Here is a 20920-nt window from a genome sequence, read left to right as displayed (position 1 = left end):
TGTGTCCTCAGGACTTCTTATGGGCCACTGGTCTGGGTGCTTGGAGGAGGGGAGTGCATCGGATAACAGCTCCTGTGAAACTTTGGTGTTATGAATGAAAAGGAAGTCCATTTGATTCTAGTTTTATAACTTTACAAGAGCAAGCATTGTTTTTTTGTTTGTTTGTTTTAGTCTTTGTAGTTGTTCTTTGAGCCTAATTCTTGTAATGATGGAGGTAGTTGCTAACTTTCCCCCTCTGCTGTCCTTCTCCGTCAGCGTAAATACAGATTCCGCACATAGGCTGTAGGTCTTATTTTCCCTGCTGTAACACGGATTTCTCCTATTGCGATATATATTTCGGTTTCACTCACTGATTTTGTGATCATGTTTTTCTTGATTCTTGCACTTCAAGCAAAAGAAAATAATGAAACGTAGAGGGGCGCCTGGGTGGCTCAGTCGGTTAAGCGTCCGACTTCGGCTCAGGTCATGATATTTTGGTTTGTGAGTTCAAGCCCCGCTTCGTGCTCTGTGCTGACAGCTCAGAGCCTGGAGCCTGCTTCAGATTCTGTGTTTCCTTCTCTCTCTGCCCCTCCCCTGCTCATGCTCTGTCTCCCTCTGTTTCAAAAATGAATAAAACATTTAAAAATAAAAAAAATAATGAAACGTAGAGTTTATAAATTTCCTGTTTATATTTTTTCCTTTCTTTTAAGTTTATTTATTTTGAGAGAGAGAGAGAGAGCAAGAGAGAGGGAATCCCAAGCAGGCTCCGCACGGTCAGCACAGAGCCCAGTGTGAGGCTCCATATCACGAACCGTGAGATCATAACCTGGGTCAAAATCAAGAGATGGACACTTAACTGACGGAGCCACCCAGGTGCCCCTAATCTATATATTTTTTAAATAGAGACATTTTCTGTGAAAACTTTAACTGTAAAGAATGCCTTTACATCTTGCTTGTATTCTTTCTGTCTCTATGTTCCCTTCTCTTCCCCTCCCTCCTCTTCTGTTCATCTCTTTCCCCTCTTCCCTGTCTTCCCTCTCCTATCTTTTCCTAAACAATTCAGTCAGAAACCATCAGATAGGACAGAGCAAGGGACGTGTTCCTTTCATAGGAAAGACATACAGAAATATGAGGGGTTGATGGACGAGAGTCTGTGATCTCAAGAAGGAAAAAAAAAAGTAGCTAATTAAGTAGATTGAACCAGATGAAATGGCTGCACACTTTGCCCCTAAAAAGTGCTACGGTACTAACGGAAATACATAAACAATCAAAGAAGAGCGATGAATCGGGGGAGAAGATCTTCATGTCAAGATATGGGCTTATGTCCAGCAGCTCACCAGCCTAGGAAAGTCCGAGAGGGCTTCCCTGCAGAAGCAGTTCTAAGCTAAGCAAGCACATGTGACTCTCTGCCGGTGACAACTGAGCAGACAGCGGCTGGGCGATGCGGTGGGCATGAGCAAACCAACTTCACAGGTTCCAAGGCTGTAAACACAGTGGACAGTTGAACTTAGAATGTCGGGGGAGGTGTATGACGGCGGCAGGAAACCGAGTGAGGAGGAGAGCAGCACGGAATGAGGCTGCAGGGGGGTCACCAGCTAGATCTTGCCAATTAAGAACTTGCACATTAAGAAAATTGGGCTTCATTAAAAGATAATTTGAGAAGCCTATTATTCTTTAGTGTTTAGTTTAACTGTGATGCCTCCAGCTCCTGTATAGTTGAAAGCTCTTTTCTCTTTAGCCACATTTTTATCTTGGCCACCAGAGCCGTAGGATCCCTTCCTCCTCGATAGGAAAGTTCATGAGTGTTCCCCTAGTTCCTCTTCTCTACAGAATGCTGAAAACTTCGGTTTATGAACTTTTATGGCTGTGATTTTCATCTCTGTGTCTATGTGTCTATAAATGGCATCACAACCGATCAGGTACACCAATCCACTTTTATTCCATAATGCATGTCTTCTTCTAGCACACTATATAATTTACTTATTTAATATGTCCTATGTTTATTTCGCCAAGTCAAATGTAAAATCTGTAATTCCCCCATCCCCCCCCCCCACACACACACAAATTATGTTTGAGAGCTTACAAATTCGTCTGGTATACGGTAATTAGGTTCTCAGCAAATTTTGAATGAGTGAATGGAAGCCAAAGGACACCTGCATATGGCTCTGTTTCAGCCTTCTGTTTTGATCTCCATCATAAATATCCAACTATTTACTAGATATTACCATTCCAGGATGAAATTCTCCATGTCTAAAGCCCCATCCTTTTTATACCTACTTTTCTTCTACTGTGCAATATCTTAGTAAGTACCACTACCATTTGCTGAGTTGTTCAGTGTATCTGGTATAGCATCTTGACTCTGTTCTATTTCTGGCTGATAATATCTAATCCTATCCTTCTCATTCTCTCTCTCTCTCTCATACCTCTCATGTCTACACTCCCATGTTCATTCCACCACCACCTACACCATTTTGATCAAGATGATAAAAAGCTTCAATGCCAAGTAATCTCATTGTACACCCCATCCAAGGCTATTTTTTACATGCGGAGTTGAATAGAGTATTTCAGTACTGTGCCCTATAGACCTCTTACAAGTTGCAATATGGAAATCACTGTTGACTAAGGAAGAATACCTTCCACTGGATGGTGGAGACAGAATTTAGATTATACTGGATTGAAGCACAGTATGTCAAAAGTGGTCAATAACATTTGACCATTTCAAGAACTTTTGCTCGGAAAGGGAGTAGTGAAATAGGGTGATAGATGAACAAAGAGATGAGTTCAAGCGAGGTGACTCTTTGGAAGTTTGGGAGATTAATTTGTGTATTGAGGAGGCCTAGGATACTGCTGAAGAATCAAGTACAATGAAGACTTTATTGGAATAATCATCTCGGAGTTCATGTTGATTCTCAAGAACTCATTGGAGTGATGGGGATCAGAAGGGGTATTGGAGTGGTTTGGAGAGTAGGTGGCTTAGAATGTAAAACAGAGTATTTAAAACTTCAGAAACTTAGCTATAAAAAGAAGGTGGTATATACTGTGGTGCATGGAAGGGTATGTTGACTCAGAGGAATGTGTGTCTCTGTGTGTGTGTGTCTTTAAGATAGGTACAGATTGTAGATTTATGATAAGCTGTAAGTATATATAAATACAGAAGACACCATCGCTAATGTAAGATTTTTTCAGAGTGCAGGAGGAAATAGTGCTCTAAATGAGAGAAGTGAAACCTGCTTTTGGTATCAGGAGACAAAAGGATGACTGCAGACAAAGGTCAGACAGAGGTGAAGACATAGGTGGGGAGGGAGGGAAGGAAGGAGGGGGTGGTAGATGACAGACTATATTGATAATGTGAGCAAAGAGTTGACTTCAGTTTTTCACAGTAGTACTAGATAAAATTACCACTTAAGAATGATTAGGGAAACATCAGAGGTTTTTAGAAAGAAGAATAAGCAGTTTGTAAGAGTTGTGGAAAATAGAAGAAGAAATTGGTCAGGAAATGCAGATGAATTGGCACAACATTGGATGCCTGTTGGAGGTTCTTTGTTATGTATAGATGGTCCCCAGCTTATGATGGTTCAACTTACACACACACACATATATATGTGTACAATGTGTGCATTTACACTTTACAATGTGTGAAAGTGATACACGTTCAGTAGAAGATGTACTTTGAACTTTGAACTTTGATCTTTTCTTGGGCTAGTGATAGGGAGTAGAGACTCTCTCGGTGCTGGGCCATGGCAACCTTAGCTCCCAGTACTTACTACACATATCCATTCTGTTTTTCACTTCCAGTACAGTATCCAATAAGCTATGTGAGGGGTTCAACATTTTATTATACAATAGGCTCTGTTTTAGATGATTTTGCCCAACTCTAGGCTGTTCTGAGTGTTCTGAGGATGTTTAAAGTAGGCTAGGCTAAACTGTGATAGTTGCTAGGTTAAATGTATTGAATGTGTTTGTGGCTTGCAATATTTTAAACCTAACTGTCTTAGACATTCCGTATCACCTCCTATAAAATGAGAGCGTTTGATTACATGATCTCTGTGATCCTTTACATTTCTAAAATTAACTTGAGGATTTGCATTTAAACTAGAGAGACTTCCAACCTCAAAGTAATTCAGCTCAGTTCATCAAATACAAGACATTTTTATTTTGTAACAGCTTTGACATGAACACATTAGCCAGGGGTTATGGCATACTTACGGCGATATGTACCTGTTCGGATGTGAAGGTCATTGGCAAGCCTCTATTGCTCTATATTATTGCTGTCATCACCCATCATGAGCGCCGGAAGCCAACATATAAAGATTCAGTGTATGCACATGTACATACAATTCTAGACAGTAAGTGGAATTAAAATCTATAGCTGTCTAAGTGGTATGTGATTTTTACATGCTTGCTGTCTACTGGCTTTTTATTTATTTACTTTTTAAATATTTTTTTAAGTCTATGCATTTTGAGAGAGACAGAGAGAGAGAGAGAACATAAGCAGGGGAGGGGCAGAGAGAGAGGGGGAGACAGAGGATCCAAAGTAGGTTCTGTGATGACAGCACAGAGCACGATGCAGGGCTTGAACTCACGAATGGTGAGATCATGACTTGAGCAGAAGTCAGACGCTTAACCAACTGAGCCACCCAGGCACGCCCTGGCTTTTTATTTCATTTATTTTTGTATCATTCACATTTTCTTTTAACCTATGGCTATCTGGTTATCCTTGTTTTCTTCTCTTCCCTCCTTACATACTCTTTTACATTATTTAGTCATATTTCATTTAGAGATTTGTTGGGAGGATAAGACTGTGCCCTTTCTCCTCCCTTCAGGCGTTAACTAGTGGCTATAAAGAATTTAACGAATTTGGAGGTCTTCACTGAGTAACCAATATATCAGTCATTGAAGACTAATGCAGTATAATTTTGGTGAGTCCTGCCTGTGGGACAGTATTTAACCAGATACTTCTTCACACAGTGATGGTGGTGGGGACCATTGAATCTAATGGCAGGTAGTATATCAACCCGAAAAAATATTTCTTGTTGAAAAATAAATATGAATGATAATTTTCTTGAAAACAGGTCTGTCCTTATGAGATACTGATAAGTAAAAAGTTTCTGCTGGCAATCGATGTCGTTTCTTAATGTTTATTTATTTTTGAGAGAGAGAGACAGAGACAGAGCATGAGCAGGAGAGAGGCAGAGAGAGAGAGAGAGAGAGAGGGAGATACAGAATCCTAAGCAGGCTCCAGGCTCTGAGCTGCCAACACAGCCCAATGTGGGGTTCGAACCTATGAACCATGAGATCATGCCCTGAGCTGAAGTCGGCTGCTTTACCGACTGAGCCACCCAGGTGTCCCTGATCGATGTCTTATTCAGCCCAGGGCATGGGGTTCATTTCTTCTTTAACTTTCTGTGCACATGGATAGTTGTGGGCATTTCCGTCCATGTGTCTGAGCCTTTGGGTGCTACTCCCACCCTGTTGGGTGGCCCCAACAGGGGACATTACCTGAGGAGAAGGACCACAGAGCTGCCGCTCACCAATCCTCAGGGTGCATTTGGCTGTTTCTGGAGTACCGAGACAATAACTCAGTGGCTGTGTTTCCGAGATCTAAATCTCAAAACAACCCGCACAGCCCTTCCAGAGCCTCCCAGAAAGATTTGCTGCCCTGATGCCAGCGTTCAGCCCGTGCAATTTGGAATAGTTTGTATGTGCAGCCCTGCTAATCGGAGCTTATCATGGAAACGCCATGGCAGCCTTCACAATAGACAGGCCATTAGCACCACTGTAATTCTCCGGCTTCTGCAGAGCCTGGCCATATTTTATCAAGTTGTCCAGTAAATCTTCCCACAACAGTGAGGCTGTCAGGCCAGGAGGAAGCCGTTCTGTGAGAAGCTATAAAACCGTATGAAGAAGTAGTTGTAAATGGTCTGAGTGTATAAATTATGTATGCTGGTAATTAAATTAAAAATCACAGAAAGAGAGGATTTGCCTCGGTGTTTCCAATGATGGCAAATCTTAACTGAATGTTTTGGAAAACCTTTCCAGCATATTGAATTTTCATGAATTGAATACTTGTTATTTTGTGAATCTTGGGTGACACAAAGTTTTATTTCTCTGTGCAGAAGATAATACAAAAAGGTAAAAATGAATCACACTGAAACATAATTTATAGAAACAAATCTGTATTAAATATTATGATGGATTACAAAGCAACCCCTGATGGATAGGAAAGCAGTGTGTGCTGTGAGTTTTGTTTTACAGTAGTTATAAGACCTTTTTTAAAAAACTTTTAATTTATTTTTGAAAGAGAGAGAGACAGAGTGCAAGAGGAAGAAGAAGGAAGGGCAGAGAGAGAGGGAGACACAGAATCTGAACCACGCTCCAGGCTCGAAGCTGTCAGCACAGAGCCTGACATGGGGCTTAAACTCACAGACTGTGAGATCCTGACCTGAGCCAAAGTCAGGCGCTCAACCCACTGAGCCACCCAGGCACCCTAGTTATACAGGCACCCTAGTTATAAGAGCTTTTATTTTTTTTAATGTTTTTATTTATTTTTGAAGGAGAGAGAGACACAGCATGAGTGGGGGGAGGAGCAGAGAGAGAGGGAGACATAGAATTTGAAGCAGGCTCCAGGCTCTAAGCTGTCAGCACAGAGCCTGATGCAGGGCTCAAACTCACGAACCGTGAGATCATGACCTGAGCCGAATTTGGACGCTTAACCCACTGAGCCACCCAGGCGCCCTGTTGGAAGACTTTTTAAAAGGTCCTTATAAAACCCCTCCAGTTCTTGGTCCTTAAAGAAAAAAAAAACTCAGGCATGTTTCCATGCAGCCTAAATCTATTAAAAAGAGTTATAGAAGTTGGTACCAAAATTATGCCATTAATTTCAGAATCAGGACAGATAGGATACAATTAAAATTCTGTTATGAACTAGCTGAGTGACCTTAAACACTGCATTTCACCTCTGAAGAAACTGAATTAACAGATCTTTATTTCACACTTTTTTTTTCTGAAACATTTTCAAAATGAAAAAGGGGGGCATTCACCTAAAATCTCACTCTTTTGTTTCTATATCTGTTCTCTTATTGTAGCTCACTGATAGAGACAAAATAACATTATGTTTGTTTGTTTTTAACCTGGATTAACATACACTTCAGAGTCAGGGAGCTTGAATGGGTTTGAGTGACATATAATTGAAACATGTAATCAACCAAACTTGCAGTTTTATTAAGGTATACATTTAAAGCCCTCCATGTGGGAATGCCTGGCTGGCTCAGTCGGTGAAGCATGAGACCTTTGATCTTGGGGTTGTGAGTTTAAGCCCATGCTGGGTGTAGAGTTTACTTAAAGATAATTAAATAAAATGTTTAAAAAGTTAAGTTCTATATGTGGTTTGCAGTATATATTCTTCATTATTGCAACACTTACTAATGATAAAAGATAGCATTCCTTCATTTCTCACAATATGGTTTTGGATGCATTATCTCAATTTAATCATTGAAATAACTATGTAATGTAGATCTCTGTTATTATACTCATTTGCCCCCAAAAGTACTGGGACTTAGAGTACACATTTGCAAATCTTAAAAAGTTATTAAGTAAGTAAAAACAAATTGAAAGAATCATCCTGGAATCAGAACACCCAGCATTTGTTTAGTGATACCTAAATCTGAGATCTACAGTAATGTATATATACACATACATACACACACTCACATATATACATATATATATATATATATATATATATATTTAATATATATACATATATTATAATCTAGATAGAGCTATATAAAATGATATGTTTATATTATATTACTATATATATTATATATTATAGTCTGCATTGAGCTGATTTATATTATATTATATTATATTATGTTAATTATGTTAATTAATTATGTTAATTATATTATATTATATTATATTATATTATATTATATTATATTATATTATGGATAGGCCTATATAAAGTGGCAAGGCATCAGTCTAAAAGCTTCAAAATAGGGAATACACACACACATCATATATATACACACACATTATACATATACACATACATGTATGTGTGTATATGTGTATCTATCTATATCTATATCATCTATGTCTATGTCATCTATATCTATATCTATATTTATATATAGTTTGTTTGTTTGTTTGCTTGTTTGCCAGGACATGGAGTCCTGAATTTTATTTTGGAAAGTATTAGTGCTTTCTTAAGTTCCTATTATGCATTGCATGAAATAAAAGAGAAAATAACAATTCTCCCAGTAGAGGCTGAGTTGAGTTCTAAGTTATGTAAAATGGATTTGGCAACACTTTCCTGGATGAGATGAGAAATGAATTTACCCACAAAGGAACAGTTGTTGGAGGCCCATGTCACAGTGTTGGGTAGAAGGCATAGTGGGTGAGGAAACTGAACAGAATAGCCCAGAAACAGTGGCAGTTGTAGGAAGTGGGGCAGGGGAATGAGAAGTGTTCCTGCAACAATCATCAGAAAGAGGGGGAAGGGTGTAGAGGGGGATGAGCTCTCCCAGGTGCTGAAAGTAACTGCACTGAGGGAAAGAAGAGGAATGTGTTTCTGGGGGCAGATATTTCCACTTCTCTCCTAATATTTATGTTCTATCCAGAAGCCTTTGCAGTGTTGTAGGAAGTACTAACACCAAGAGCTTCTCCCTCTGAGGTCCAAATTTAGCCCTGGCATTTTTACATACCTTGGTTACTGCTCCAGGAGCATTTGGGTTACTTTTAAATAGATGAGTAATTTTTTTAAAGTACAAATAGTCTATGCATGTAGCATTTGGCATGGTGCAGTTGAAAATGGATTTGAATCCTGGGAGTTGGCTCCAGCTAACCGCAGGATTGCAAAGATGAATAAATTGGTAGGAGTGTTTCTACTTTTTAAATTGTGAATCATGGGAAATGTTTGCCTGATTAATTTTTCCTACTTTTAAAAAAAGCGTTCATAGTATTGTGTTTGCATTTTATGATGGAATATGTATGACAAGAAAGTACTGGAAAGAGCATCAGTAATAGGTCAAAAAAAAAAAAAAAGATCCCAAAACTTCCTTCTACTGGCTCTCATTGTTGAGAAGACATTGCCTTTTTTTTTTTTTTTATCTTTTACATTCAACCTTCTCTTCTGCAATGAGAACAAAACCAGAATAGCATGGTGGCATTGAATGGGGAAAAAAAGTCTCAAAGTGCATTCGGTTACCACTGTATAAAAACCCAGTAACATTTTCTCTCGTGTCAGTCCCATTTTTTTTTAAATGGCATTGCTTTGGTTAACTTTTGATTGAGAAGCAAAATGGTCAATTCATCTATTAAAAATAGAGTTTTATGTTCAAAGTACTATTTGACTGATAAAAGATGATAAAACTCCAGAAAACATTTAATCACACTTGAAAATTGCAGTATCAGTTTTAAGCAAACGAAGCCTGACGTCCTCCACTTCATCAGAGAATTAAGAATTATTTAGAATTTTTGTAGACTGCACTTAGATGTCCACATCAAAGAAAAGCAGCATCTTATGAAGACTGTGTGCCCATTTCATTTCTATGAGGAAGCTTGAATATCACTCAGGTTGCTTAAAAGATGTTTTCTTTAGCGTTCTGGTAACTGTCACACTTTGTGTAACTGGAACTAACTCTTGGAGTGACATGACAGCTAAAGTGTGGAATTAATCAACAGGTGAGGAGGGTTATGGTTGCAGAAAATGTGAATGGCTTGAGGATTTCTTGATAGTTTTTAAACTTTTTTCCATTTGCTAAATGGCCTTCAGATCAGGCCTCTGTATGTTTTTACCGTACTTTATAAAATTAACCTATTAATTTCCTCAGATGGGTATTACAAGAAATACTAATTTCTAAAAAGGAGACATTAATTTTCTGGTTATTTGTCATCTAGTTAGTCTGGTCTTTAATGTTAAACAGCATTATTATTGCTAAATTGTTTCTTTGTTTCAACAAATATTGGGGACCCATGCAATGCCTAATATTCTATGATTCATCATGAATGGTTCAACTTGTCTCTTGGTGGTTGTAGCCAAATCCACTAAGTCGCCTTCAGATCTACTGAGAATCACGAACCTGACACAATAGGAATACATTGTGTGCATTCAAGAAAAGCCTATTTCTTTTTGGTGGGTCCCCCTTATCTAAGATGGCTTAAATATACTAAAACTATACTGTTCTAGATTTTCTGCCTTCTTGGTCAAGGCAAGGAACCTTATGCAAGGGCCATGCTCTGTCAGTTATTTGTAGTTCATGCTATCACAGGGAATGATTGGACTTCAGAGTCTGGTCTGAATCCTAACCCCAGCTTTGCTGCCTTGTTATGTTTTTGAGTTTGGATAAGTGACATGTATCTGTTTCTCATGTGGAAGAAAAAAAAATAATAATACCTAATTAGAGCTTAATTGCAATGAAACTATATACAAATAAGGTAACATACATGAAGTATCAAATCATGAGGCATACAGAAAAAAGGGGAAAAAACTACATTTTAACACCAGTTATGTCTCTTTGTCCTTCAGAACTTTTTATTTTAGGGGCACCAGGGTGACTCAGTTGGTTAAGCATCTGGCTCTTGATGTTAGCTCAGATCATGATCTCGTGCATTGTGGGATCGAGCCCCTTGTCAGTGCAGAGCCCACTCGGGATTCCTTCTCTTCCTCTGTCTCTGCCCCTCCCCCTCCCATGATCATCTCTCTCCAAAAAAATAAACATTAAAATTTTTTAAATTATATTTGAGATCCTCTGCAAGTTACTGTAGGGAGTAAAACAAAATGTCGAGCTGTTTTCTGCCACATCTCTTTCCATGAATGGGGAATGCTTTAAGCTACATGAGCCAAGTTATAGGAATATGGCATGCAGATTTTTTGAAGGGAAAAACAATCACAGTGAGGAGTGAGGGATAACTTCATAAACGAGCTGGCATTTGGTCAGCGTATGGAGTAGGTTGTGGAAAAGTGGGTAGGGTTTTATCTCTGTTGAACAAAATAATTCCATTTGCTGAAATACGGAATGTGAGAATGAGGGAGTAGAGGGCAATTCACGGCTGGAGAATGGAGTGCACGGAAAGGTAGGTGGAGCAAGGAAAAACGAATCGTCATGAAATGCGTCCAGTTACTCTAGGAAGGGGCATCTAGCAGAAATGGGGTCCATTCCCCAGGACTGTTTCAGCTCCAGTCTTGTGCCTACTGTTTTCTCTGCTTGCATGCCTCTTCTTCCCATATGTCTGGCATCTGCGTGCCCTAACCCTGCATTTCTTGAAGCTTTCCTTAATGTCCCTAGCTGCAGACTTCCTTCCTTTCAGGGTCTATTTTGACATGTGTGTGCACACAGTGGGACACAACTAGGTAGTTAACAACTAAGTTGTTCACTCTCTGGAGTTGCCACCATGATAACCCTGTCTGGTAACATGACAAGCACACACTAGATTCTCAGTAAATACCTGAGAACCTGGTTGTTGACTGAAGTAAAGGGTGTGTGTGTGTGTGTGTGTGTGTGTGTGTGTGTGTGTTGTAAATCTATCCAGCTTATTCACCTCTGACCATATCAGAGATAATGTCACTTAGGACACAGGTGGGTTAAGATTACTTCATAATTGACTCTCACCCTAAAAACAGTGCCCACTAATTATGAGAGAGCTAGAGTATACAATTTACAATTCCTTTCATTTCTAAGAATTATAAGTTTATTATATGCAGAAATATGAGACACACCTGTGCATTTTGAAAAGCAGTTGTTTTACGGTGTCTTTTTTTAATTTCACTGAGTCTTGATCATTTTTGTTTCTTTTCAGTTTAACAGTAATAGTTATTGATTTTCCTTTAATGTCAGTCCAATGAAATATTTAAGATACAACTACCAATATCCCAAAAAATGAGTGGGAATTATGATAAATTATTGGCAAAAACCTGTGTGATAGTATTTCTCTAAATAATAAAACTTATTTCAAAATTCTCATCTTCCAAATTGACTGTTAAAACTCAAGGTTAAGCCAACCACTTAGGCAACCAACAAAACCTGATCCTGAGCTGATGAAAAGAAAGAAGTTGGTAGAAAACATATTTGTTACACTGACTTATGAAAGAATCAGTTTCTAGTTAATACTCCAAGTTCATTTAGAAATAGGTATAGGGATGTGTCATTTATTTTCTTTAAATATGAATATTATATACATTCTTTGAATATGACATGGGTTTTTGCAGTTTGAAATAAAGGTTTAGACATCTGTTACTAGCAATATTATTTATTTGATACGTTAAAAAGTTCTCCACTTTAGGAGTGCCTGGGTGGCTCAGTCGGTTAAGCATCTGACTTCAGCTCAGGTCATGATCTCGGGGTCCATGAGTTCGAGCCCCACATCAGGCTCTGTGCTGACAGCTTAGAGCCTGGAGCCTGCTCCGGATTCTGTGTCTCCCTGTCTTTCTGCCCCTCCCCTTCCCATGCTCTGTCACTCTCTCTCAAAAATAAACATTAATTAAAAAAAAAAAAAGCTATCCACTTTAAAGCAAATAAAATGGTAAAAGTCTTTAAAAACCTTTTAAGGGCTCCATTTAACTGGAAAGAAAATAGAAAATCTTTGAGGGGAAAGAAAAAAGAACTACAAGCTAGGAAGGAATCCAGAGTGTTCAGGAACAGCTGGAGCCGCTTTCACATGGAAGCATCTACATAGGCTAAAGGTCAGGGAATTTAAGCTTATGTTCTGTTGACTTAGGTGCCTCACCAAGTTAGGAGCCCAACATGAGATCCCAGAATAAAGAGCCCAAAGAGCTGCACCCTTATGCATAAGATCAAGTAATCACATGAATGAACACAGACACACATGTATAGAAAGATGTATCAGGTTATCCAATGAAGCATTTAAATAATGGCAAAACACTGAGAACACCCTAGACACCCATCAGTAGGAGCCTAGATGAATGAATGAATGAATCCACCCAGTGGAATATTATGAAGCTGTATAAAATGAATGAGGAAGCTCTTTCTTTACTACCAAAGAAGATCTCCAAGTTATAGTGAGTTAAAAAGATGGATTGCATATGGTGGAATTTGTGTAAAAAGCAGCAAGTTGATAATCTTTTGGAGTATTTGCTTACATTTGCAGAAAATGTCTCCAAAAAGATGCACACAGATTGAACCTCCTGTGAGGAGGGGGTGTTGAGAGGCTGGAGGACTGGAGTGGTAGACAATTTTCCAGTGCATGTATTTCTGCATCTTGATGAACTTTGATCCATCTAAATGTGATACTCATTCAAATACTGAATTAAAAACAAATCACAGGCTTGACTAAGCCATCACATTCACCACAATGGGTCAACAAGGATGTCTGTGTGTCTCTGAGACAGACTGAGTGAAGGGGGAAATATTCCCTTAGGAATTTGTCACCACAGCCAACCTTCACATGACTTTGTGTTCCTCATCTGTATAACTTGTGTTTCCCGGGGAGATCTAAAGCCCAGATTTACATGCAGATGATCTTTGTTGGTGAAGGCATGGTGGTTCAAACTAGGCTTCTTTCAATTCTTTCCTCAAATATCCCCTAAAGATAAAGTTTTAAAAAACACTAGCTCATAGTAATAACAACAAAACAAAAATAAAATATGGCACAAGCCAAGAATCACCCAAAGGATGCACACCAGAATGCACTTACAGTGGTTTTAAGTGTTTAAACTTTAGTCATATATCTGGAATAAGTACTTTGAGAAGGTAAAGATAAGGTTGTAAAATTAACAATTGTATTTTAAGTGAATAAATAAAACTTCTAAGAGTATACAGTAGAATACCCTAAATTAAAATATGGGGCTGGGTTAAACAGATGATTGGACACTATGAAAGAGAATGTGTGGACTGGGAAGCTATCTGGAGAAAGAGTCTCAGTGCATTAGCATTGAGAGTCAAACAGTGGAAACATATGAAAGAGAAGTAGAGTTCTGAAGGATGATGGGAACTGGTATCATAGATATCTACCTGAATTTCCAGAAGGAGAAAGGATATAAGCAATAGTGAAAGACATTTTGGCTAAGAATTTTGAGAGTGATTAAAAATACCAATTAAATGATCTAGCAAGCCAGTGAGTACCAACATAGGTGAAGGGAAAGAAGTTCCATATGTAGGCACATAGTAGTAAATCTTAAGAATCCCAGTGGAGAAGACTGCAAGCATGAACAATGAGCAATTTCTGTAAAGAAAAATGGATAAATGGCTTTTCAGTAGTAATTATATTTTCATGAAAATTATGTGTTCAGTAATGTAATTATGTTATAATTATGTTGAAAATGATGCCTTTACTGTGCTGAGAGAAACAGTAACAACAAAACAATGACAAAAACTAATAAGAAAAGACCCAGAATAGGCAACATAATATTGAAGGAGAGCAAAGTCAGAGGACCAACACTACTTGATGTCAAGACTTACTATAAGGCTACAGTAGTCAAGACAAGCAGTTATTGGTAAAAGAACAGGCAAATAGATCAGTGAAACAGAATATATAGCCCAGAAATAGACCTCCATAAGTATAGTCCACAATGAACAAAGTTTGTCTTCAACAAATGGTGTTGAAACAACAGTGCATCCACATGCAAAAAAAAAAAAAAGGAGAAGAAGGAGAAGGAGAAGGAGAAGAGAAGGAGAAGGAGAAGGAGAAGGAGAAGGAGAAGGAAGGAGGGAAGGGGAGGAGGATGAGGAGAAGAGGACAACGACCTTGAAGCTTGAAGGCTTCACATAATTTAACTCAAAATGGATCACATCATGCCATGAAAGAAATAACTAATAAGCTGGACTTCATTAAAATTAAAGATTCCTGCTACACAAAAGACAATATCAAGAGAATGAGAAGGCAAACCACAGAATGGGAGAAAATATTTGTAAAAGATAGATCCGATAAAGGACTGCTACTCAAAATAGGCAAAGAATTCTTGAAACTCTACAATAAAAATACAACCCAGTTAAAAATGGACCAAAGACCTCACCAAAGACAACATGCAGATGGCAAATAAGCATATGAAAAAAAAAGTTGGCATCTACAAGCCAGGGATCACCAAAGATTGGTGGCAATTAAATGAAGCTTGGATGAGGCAGAGAAGACCCTGCTCTAGAGACGTCAGGTCAGAGGGATCATGGACCTGCTGGCACTCTGATTGCAGACTTCCGGCCTCCGGAACTGTTCGTGGAATACATTTCCATTGTTTTAAGCCACCCAGTTTGTGGTGTTTTGTTATGGCTGCTCTAGGAAATTAACATAGATAACAGTTCTTCCCATATTGACTTTTAGATTTAGTAAAATTCTAATTAAAACAGCAATAGTGTGTGTGTGTGTCTGTGTGTGTGTCTGTGTGTGTAACTACCCATGCTGACCTTAAAATTTACATGGTTGCTCGAAGTTCCAAGAATAGATAAGTCACTAGGATCATGTTGAGGGGACTTATCTTACTACATATCAAGACTTTTAATAAAAAAGTACTTTTATAACTGCATGGCTGTGTTGCAGGAATAGAAAAATAGACCAGTGAAACCAAAAGATAACCCCCAAATAGACCATGAATATAGGTGGCCTGGATGGACGATGGTTTATTTTGCCCAGCAGTGAAGAGAGAAAGCTTTATTCAGTAAATTATCTCGTCACAAGAAATGATTCATTTAGAAAGAAAATGACAGGCATTGGATTCCTCCTACACAACACAAATAGCAGTTACTGTGGGGTCATTTAAAATTCTCAAGGTTAAAGAAAGGCAAAATTATAAAATTTTAGAATACAAAATAGACTATGTTATGATTGGAAATATATATATTTAAGTCAGATATAAAGATTCCAAACCATGAATGAACAAGAGTTCTAAATTCAACTACATTAAAATTAAGAACTTAGCTTCATCAAAACCCTCCATAAAGAGAGGAAAAAGTAAAGTTGCATAAGAGGAGACCGTCAAACATGATTTACAAAGGGATTTATATCCAGGACATTAAAAAGAAAAGTCTTACAAATCAATGAGAATGTCAACAATTCACTAGAAAAAAAATACGCAGGAGACCTGAAGAAATATCATATGAAACAATCTGCAACCTAATTAGTTATCAAGGGAACTGCCAATTAAATCTGCAATAAAAACATGGATGAAATGTGTAAAAATTCAAAAGTTGGACAGTATCAGGTATTGGCAAAGAGGTAGGATTCTTGGATTGTTCTGTCCTTCAGATGATTTTTTAAAAAATGGCTTTGTTACTGTGAAAAAACCTGTCACTGTCTGGTGAAATTGAAGATGTCCCCATCTTAGCTTAGAGAGACACTAGCTTAAAGGACCTGTGTTAGCAGAGTCATAGCTGGAAAATGTGTAGCAGGAAAATGATGGAAACAATCCAGATGTTCATCAACAGTATAAAGGATACATGATGTATGGTATATACAATTCCTCTGATAAATGAGGGAGGAGGAGGGCTGGGTGGTGTTTTAAAGGTACATTTTGTATCTTTTATAGAAGGGGGTTCATTTTATCAATGATTTCTTGATACCGAGATAGAGATCTCTCAGACCGGGAGTGTTTGTGAGTGAACTCTCTAGAATGACATGGGCATGGATTCTCCATGAGACATAGCGCAGATTTAGCCTGGTGGTAGCTAAGTTCTTACCATCCCTGAAGGACAAGAGGGAAAGATCAGTAGGTGAAATCTGGAAGCACAGAGACAAGGAAAGGAGCTACCATGAGAAGTACCGTGTCTTTGAGTCAGGGGACAAAAGCAACATCACATGGAAGGAACTAGCAGAATAAGCAGCCTGTCTTAAATGTCCTTCCTCTGCCCGATCTCTTCATAGGGCTTCCACTTGGTGGAATACAGCTAGAAGCCAAGGGGTCAGAGGCCCTGAGTATGAATCCCAGAAAGGTCCTGGGGATAGGACAATGTGAAGGGAAAATGGGAGAAATCTGGCACAGTTATAAATATCCATTTGTGTATATTCAAAATGCAGTAAATTTCGCAAAGTAATTATACTCTGCAAAGAAAGGAGAAAGAAAGCCTGGGTGAGCGTTTGAATACTAAGAAGGCAACCCTAGTGAATAAAGAATTAGGAGAAATGACAAGAACATGGGGGCAAGAGGAGGTCAGGGAGTAAGAAGACACGCAGGGTGTTTTCTGAAGAGCTAATTACAGCCATTTAGCTCCACTTTCCCTTGGCCATTTCCAGTAAGGGTTCTCACTTTTTAAGAACTCTTTATTTCTCTTGTGGTAATTTTCCTGTCAAAGTGTTTCCTCTGAACAAATCTGCTCCTCCTAGAATTACACCTCATAGACTGTCATACTTGTCCATGCAGATCATCAGAAACAGGGTTGATGTTATATTTCTATGTAGCAGCAGCTCAGAATGGTTTTACTCTGAACAACCAAACAGCCCATTTTATGCAAGTCTTGAACATGTTCAACTTCTTCTCTCACACACCAGCAAGTCTATCTGAAGTCGGATGGATTTACTTGGGGGTTACCCACTTACCGGGTTAAAGGCTACACCTTGATTTAAAATGGCCACCGTTGGTTCATATCTGATCAGGAGCAGGAGGCAAGGAAATCAGTTTCTTCCCTTTTTATCTTATTTTATTTTTTAACATTTATCTATTTAGAGGGAGAGAGCTCAGGGGAAGGGCCGAAAGAGAAAGGGAGAGAGAGAATCCCAAGCAGGCTCTGCACTGTCGACGTAGAGCCCAACTTGGAGCCTGATCTCACAAACTGTGAGTTTGTGACCTGAGCTAAATCAAGAGTCAGTTGCTTAACTGACTGAGCCATCCAGGCACCCTGTGTTTTCTTCCCTTTTTAAATTCAAACATATTCCAATTAGTAGATTTATAAGACTGAAACTTATCAGCACTGAAAATGTATTAGATTGTTATACACATATAAAATTGTATGAGTTTAAAGATGTTTGCCATCCAACAGTTAATTCTGGGAGCTGTTCCTAGTGTGAAAGAGTGGGCAACAGAGTCTGAGTTGCCTTTACAACCTCATTGGTTGACACAGATGGCCAGGCTGGAGTTTCCTTTATCCCTTCAGGGAAAGCCTAGGAAGGACAGGTCCTGCCATGCTGGTGCCATATAGGAAACACTGTCATATTATTACTTCAGTAGATTCTCCAGAAATTTAAGTTGCCCACTTCCTATACATTGCTTTACAGGATAAATTACAAATTTATAGAAAGTTAGGGATGAAGGAAGGGAAGAAACAAAAGATGGGAGGAGGAAAAATGTAGAAGAAAAACACGAATACACATAAAATCAAAGTATTATAAACAGAAATGGGAATTCATACAAACTGTGGTTTACATGTCTTGCTTCATCCTGAGTGTGTCTTCCTTTCAGTTTAAGAACTATTAGTAAGTGACAAATTATGTTTCTGGGGCCTTACGAGGCACTGCAAATAAAAGTTTGCAAGTTGCTATCATTGGAGCACTACATTCAGATTCCACACTTATTAGCGAGGATTTAAAGTAAATTTGACATATTACCATAAGGATAAGAGGAGACACATGTTTATATGTCAAGACGAAAGAAAAATAATGATGCAATCACTTCTTTTCATCTCAATCTTTACGTTCTTTTTTTGAGAGAGATCTCGTAAAATTACCTATATATTATCTATTTCTCAGGTGTTTTATCAAAAAGAAAATATGAGTGATATAAACACTTACCGTTTGTAAGTTTCCACATTCCCTGTGCAACCGCCTCAACACAAATCCAATTATCCTTCCACTGAGGGCCATGTCCTTCTTTTCCTTTTCATGGTGTACCATCCTTCAAAGCATTCATAGTAAGGTGGAACTTCTTAAGAGTGCTCTATAGTCAACTCCAAGATTCCTCCTGAGTGGCTAGCTGATGCTTGCATGGACTTGATTTTTCCCAGAGTGTCAATGGAGCAAATCTAGACAATCCAATTATTACAGCCCTTCCTAAAATAATACTAAATTGTTGACTCCATCATGTAGTTTTCCAGTCATAATACAGGGATAGCAAGTGATTTCCCACCTCTAGCCCACTGACAACTATTGCTGTCTGCCTGAGCAGTTAGTAAGACACAACATAGACATCATAGAAACTGGGAAAGAAGAGAAAGTAGGGCGCCTGGGTGGCTCAGTCGGTTAAGCGTCTGACTTCAGCTCAGATCATGATCTCGCAGTTCTGGAGTTCAAGCCCCGCATCAGGCTCTGTGCTGACAGCTCAGAGCCTGGAGCCTGTTTCGGATTGTGTGTCTCCCTCTCTCTCTGCTCCTTCCCTGCTCACTCTCTCTCTTTCTCAAAAATAAATAAACATTAAAAAAAATTGTAAAAAGAGAAGGTACACCTTACACATGAGTTAATATGGTAATTTAATTGACAAAGCTAGTCTAATTGTGAGAGTTGTCATCCAAATGAGAGTTATTCTCTGGCAATAATATAATGTGACTTAAGAAAAACATCAAACACATAGCGCCATGATAACATGGTTGAGCGATACAAAGTTTTTACCTATGTTGGCCATATCACTTGGTTTATAACCATTGTCCTAGTACACAGCCAGCTTTAGAATTTTCTCAGGATTTCTCAGTGTTTAATGATGTACGTATTAATAGCTGCAAGAGAATAATTTGGTGTGCCTTTAATAAGATTCCATTTTCTATTCCACCTTTAGAGGTTGGTAATTATTTTAAGAAGTCTGTGCCCAAAAGATTATATGGCCTATGCAGCTGCATAAAATATGTTTGCCCAGTACTCTGGAAAGCATATTTCATTTAGATCAAAAGATTGTTCTAAATTAATGTTCCTCATTTTGGAGTTGATGTTTTCCTGTGCATATACAGAAAGTGTTAAAGTCACAGATGCTAATATGTTGACTCCATTAGAAGAATAACTTCACAGTTAAGTGATGTCAGTTTTGTATCCATTAATTCCAATAATTTTCCTCTTTTTCATTCAATTCACTGAATAAGGTGATGCTTTTGTAGTTCATTCTTTTGAATGTAAAAACATTCTAAGTACTATCATAAATTAAGTTAAAAAGTTTAGCAATGAAAATGGAATTATTTGTTTTTGCAATGATAACTAAAATATACTTTTTTAATGGAGCACAGCCTTGTGTCAAAAACCCTATGCGTCCTAAAATCAGATGCTTATGAAATAGAAATGTGTTTGACTTGGTTGTGAGGCACTCACAATTCAGACTTCCCTTCAAGGAAATGAAATATATTTACTGAGAGATCAGAAACCATGGGTCTAAACATAGGAAGGAAGGAAGGAAGGAAGGAAGGAAGGAAGGAAGGAAGGAAGGAAGGAAGGAAGGAAGGAAGGACGGACAGTAGGGACAGAGAGAGGGAGGAAAGGAGGAATCTATCATGCCTAGAATGGAGACAGACTCATAGTAGACACAGATATTTGTTGAATGAGTGAATGAATGAGTCGTTGCAAGAAATCCAAGCCCCCATTGCCTACATAAAATAAACTACTTTCCATTTATTTTCTTTCAATTTTAATTTTAGTATAGTTAAAATATGGTGTTATATTAGTTTCAGGTATACAATATAAAGGTTCAACAATTCTGTATATTACACAGTGCTCATCATAATAAGTCTTCTTTTAAGGTGAAGGGGACTTCACCTGCTTCACCTGTCACCCTACCACCCTCCCCTCTGATAGCCATCAGTCTGTTCTCTATAGTTAGGAGTCTGTTTCTTGGTTTGTCTTGATTTTCCCTTTGTACGTTTTGTTTCTTAAATTCAACATATGAGTGAAATCATATGGTATTTGTCTTTTTCTCACTGACTTATTTCATTTAGTATTTAGCATTATACTCTCTAGGTCTATCCATGTCATTGCAAATAGCAAGATTCCATTCTTTTTGCCGGTTGCGTCATATTCCTTATATATGTGTGTGTGTGTGTGTGTGTGTGTGTGTGTGTGTGTGTGTGTATCTTCTTTACCCATTTGT

Source organism: Neofelis nebulosa, chromosome 3 (assembly GCF_028018385.1).
Source record: "Neofelis nebulosa isolate mNeoNeb1 chromosome 3, mNeoNeb1.pri, whole genome shotgun sequence".
In the NCBI taxonomy this organism is placed as follows: Eukaryota; Metazoa; Chordata; class Mammalia; order Carnivora; family Felidae; genus Neofelis; species Neofelis nebulosa.
The sequence above is the reverse complement of the archived record's forward strand: the minus strand, read 5'-3'. Positions refer to the sequence as shown.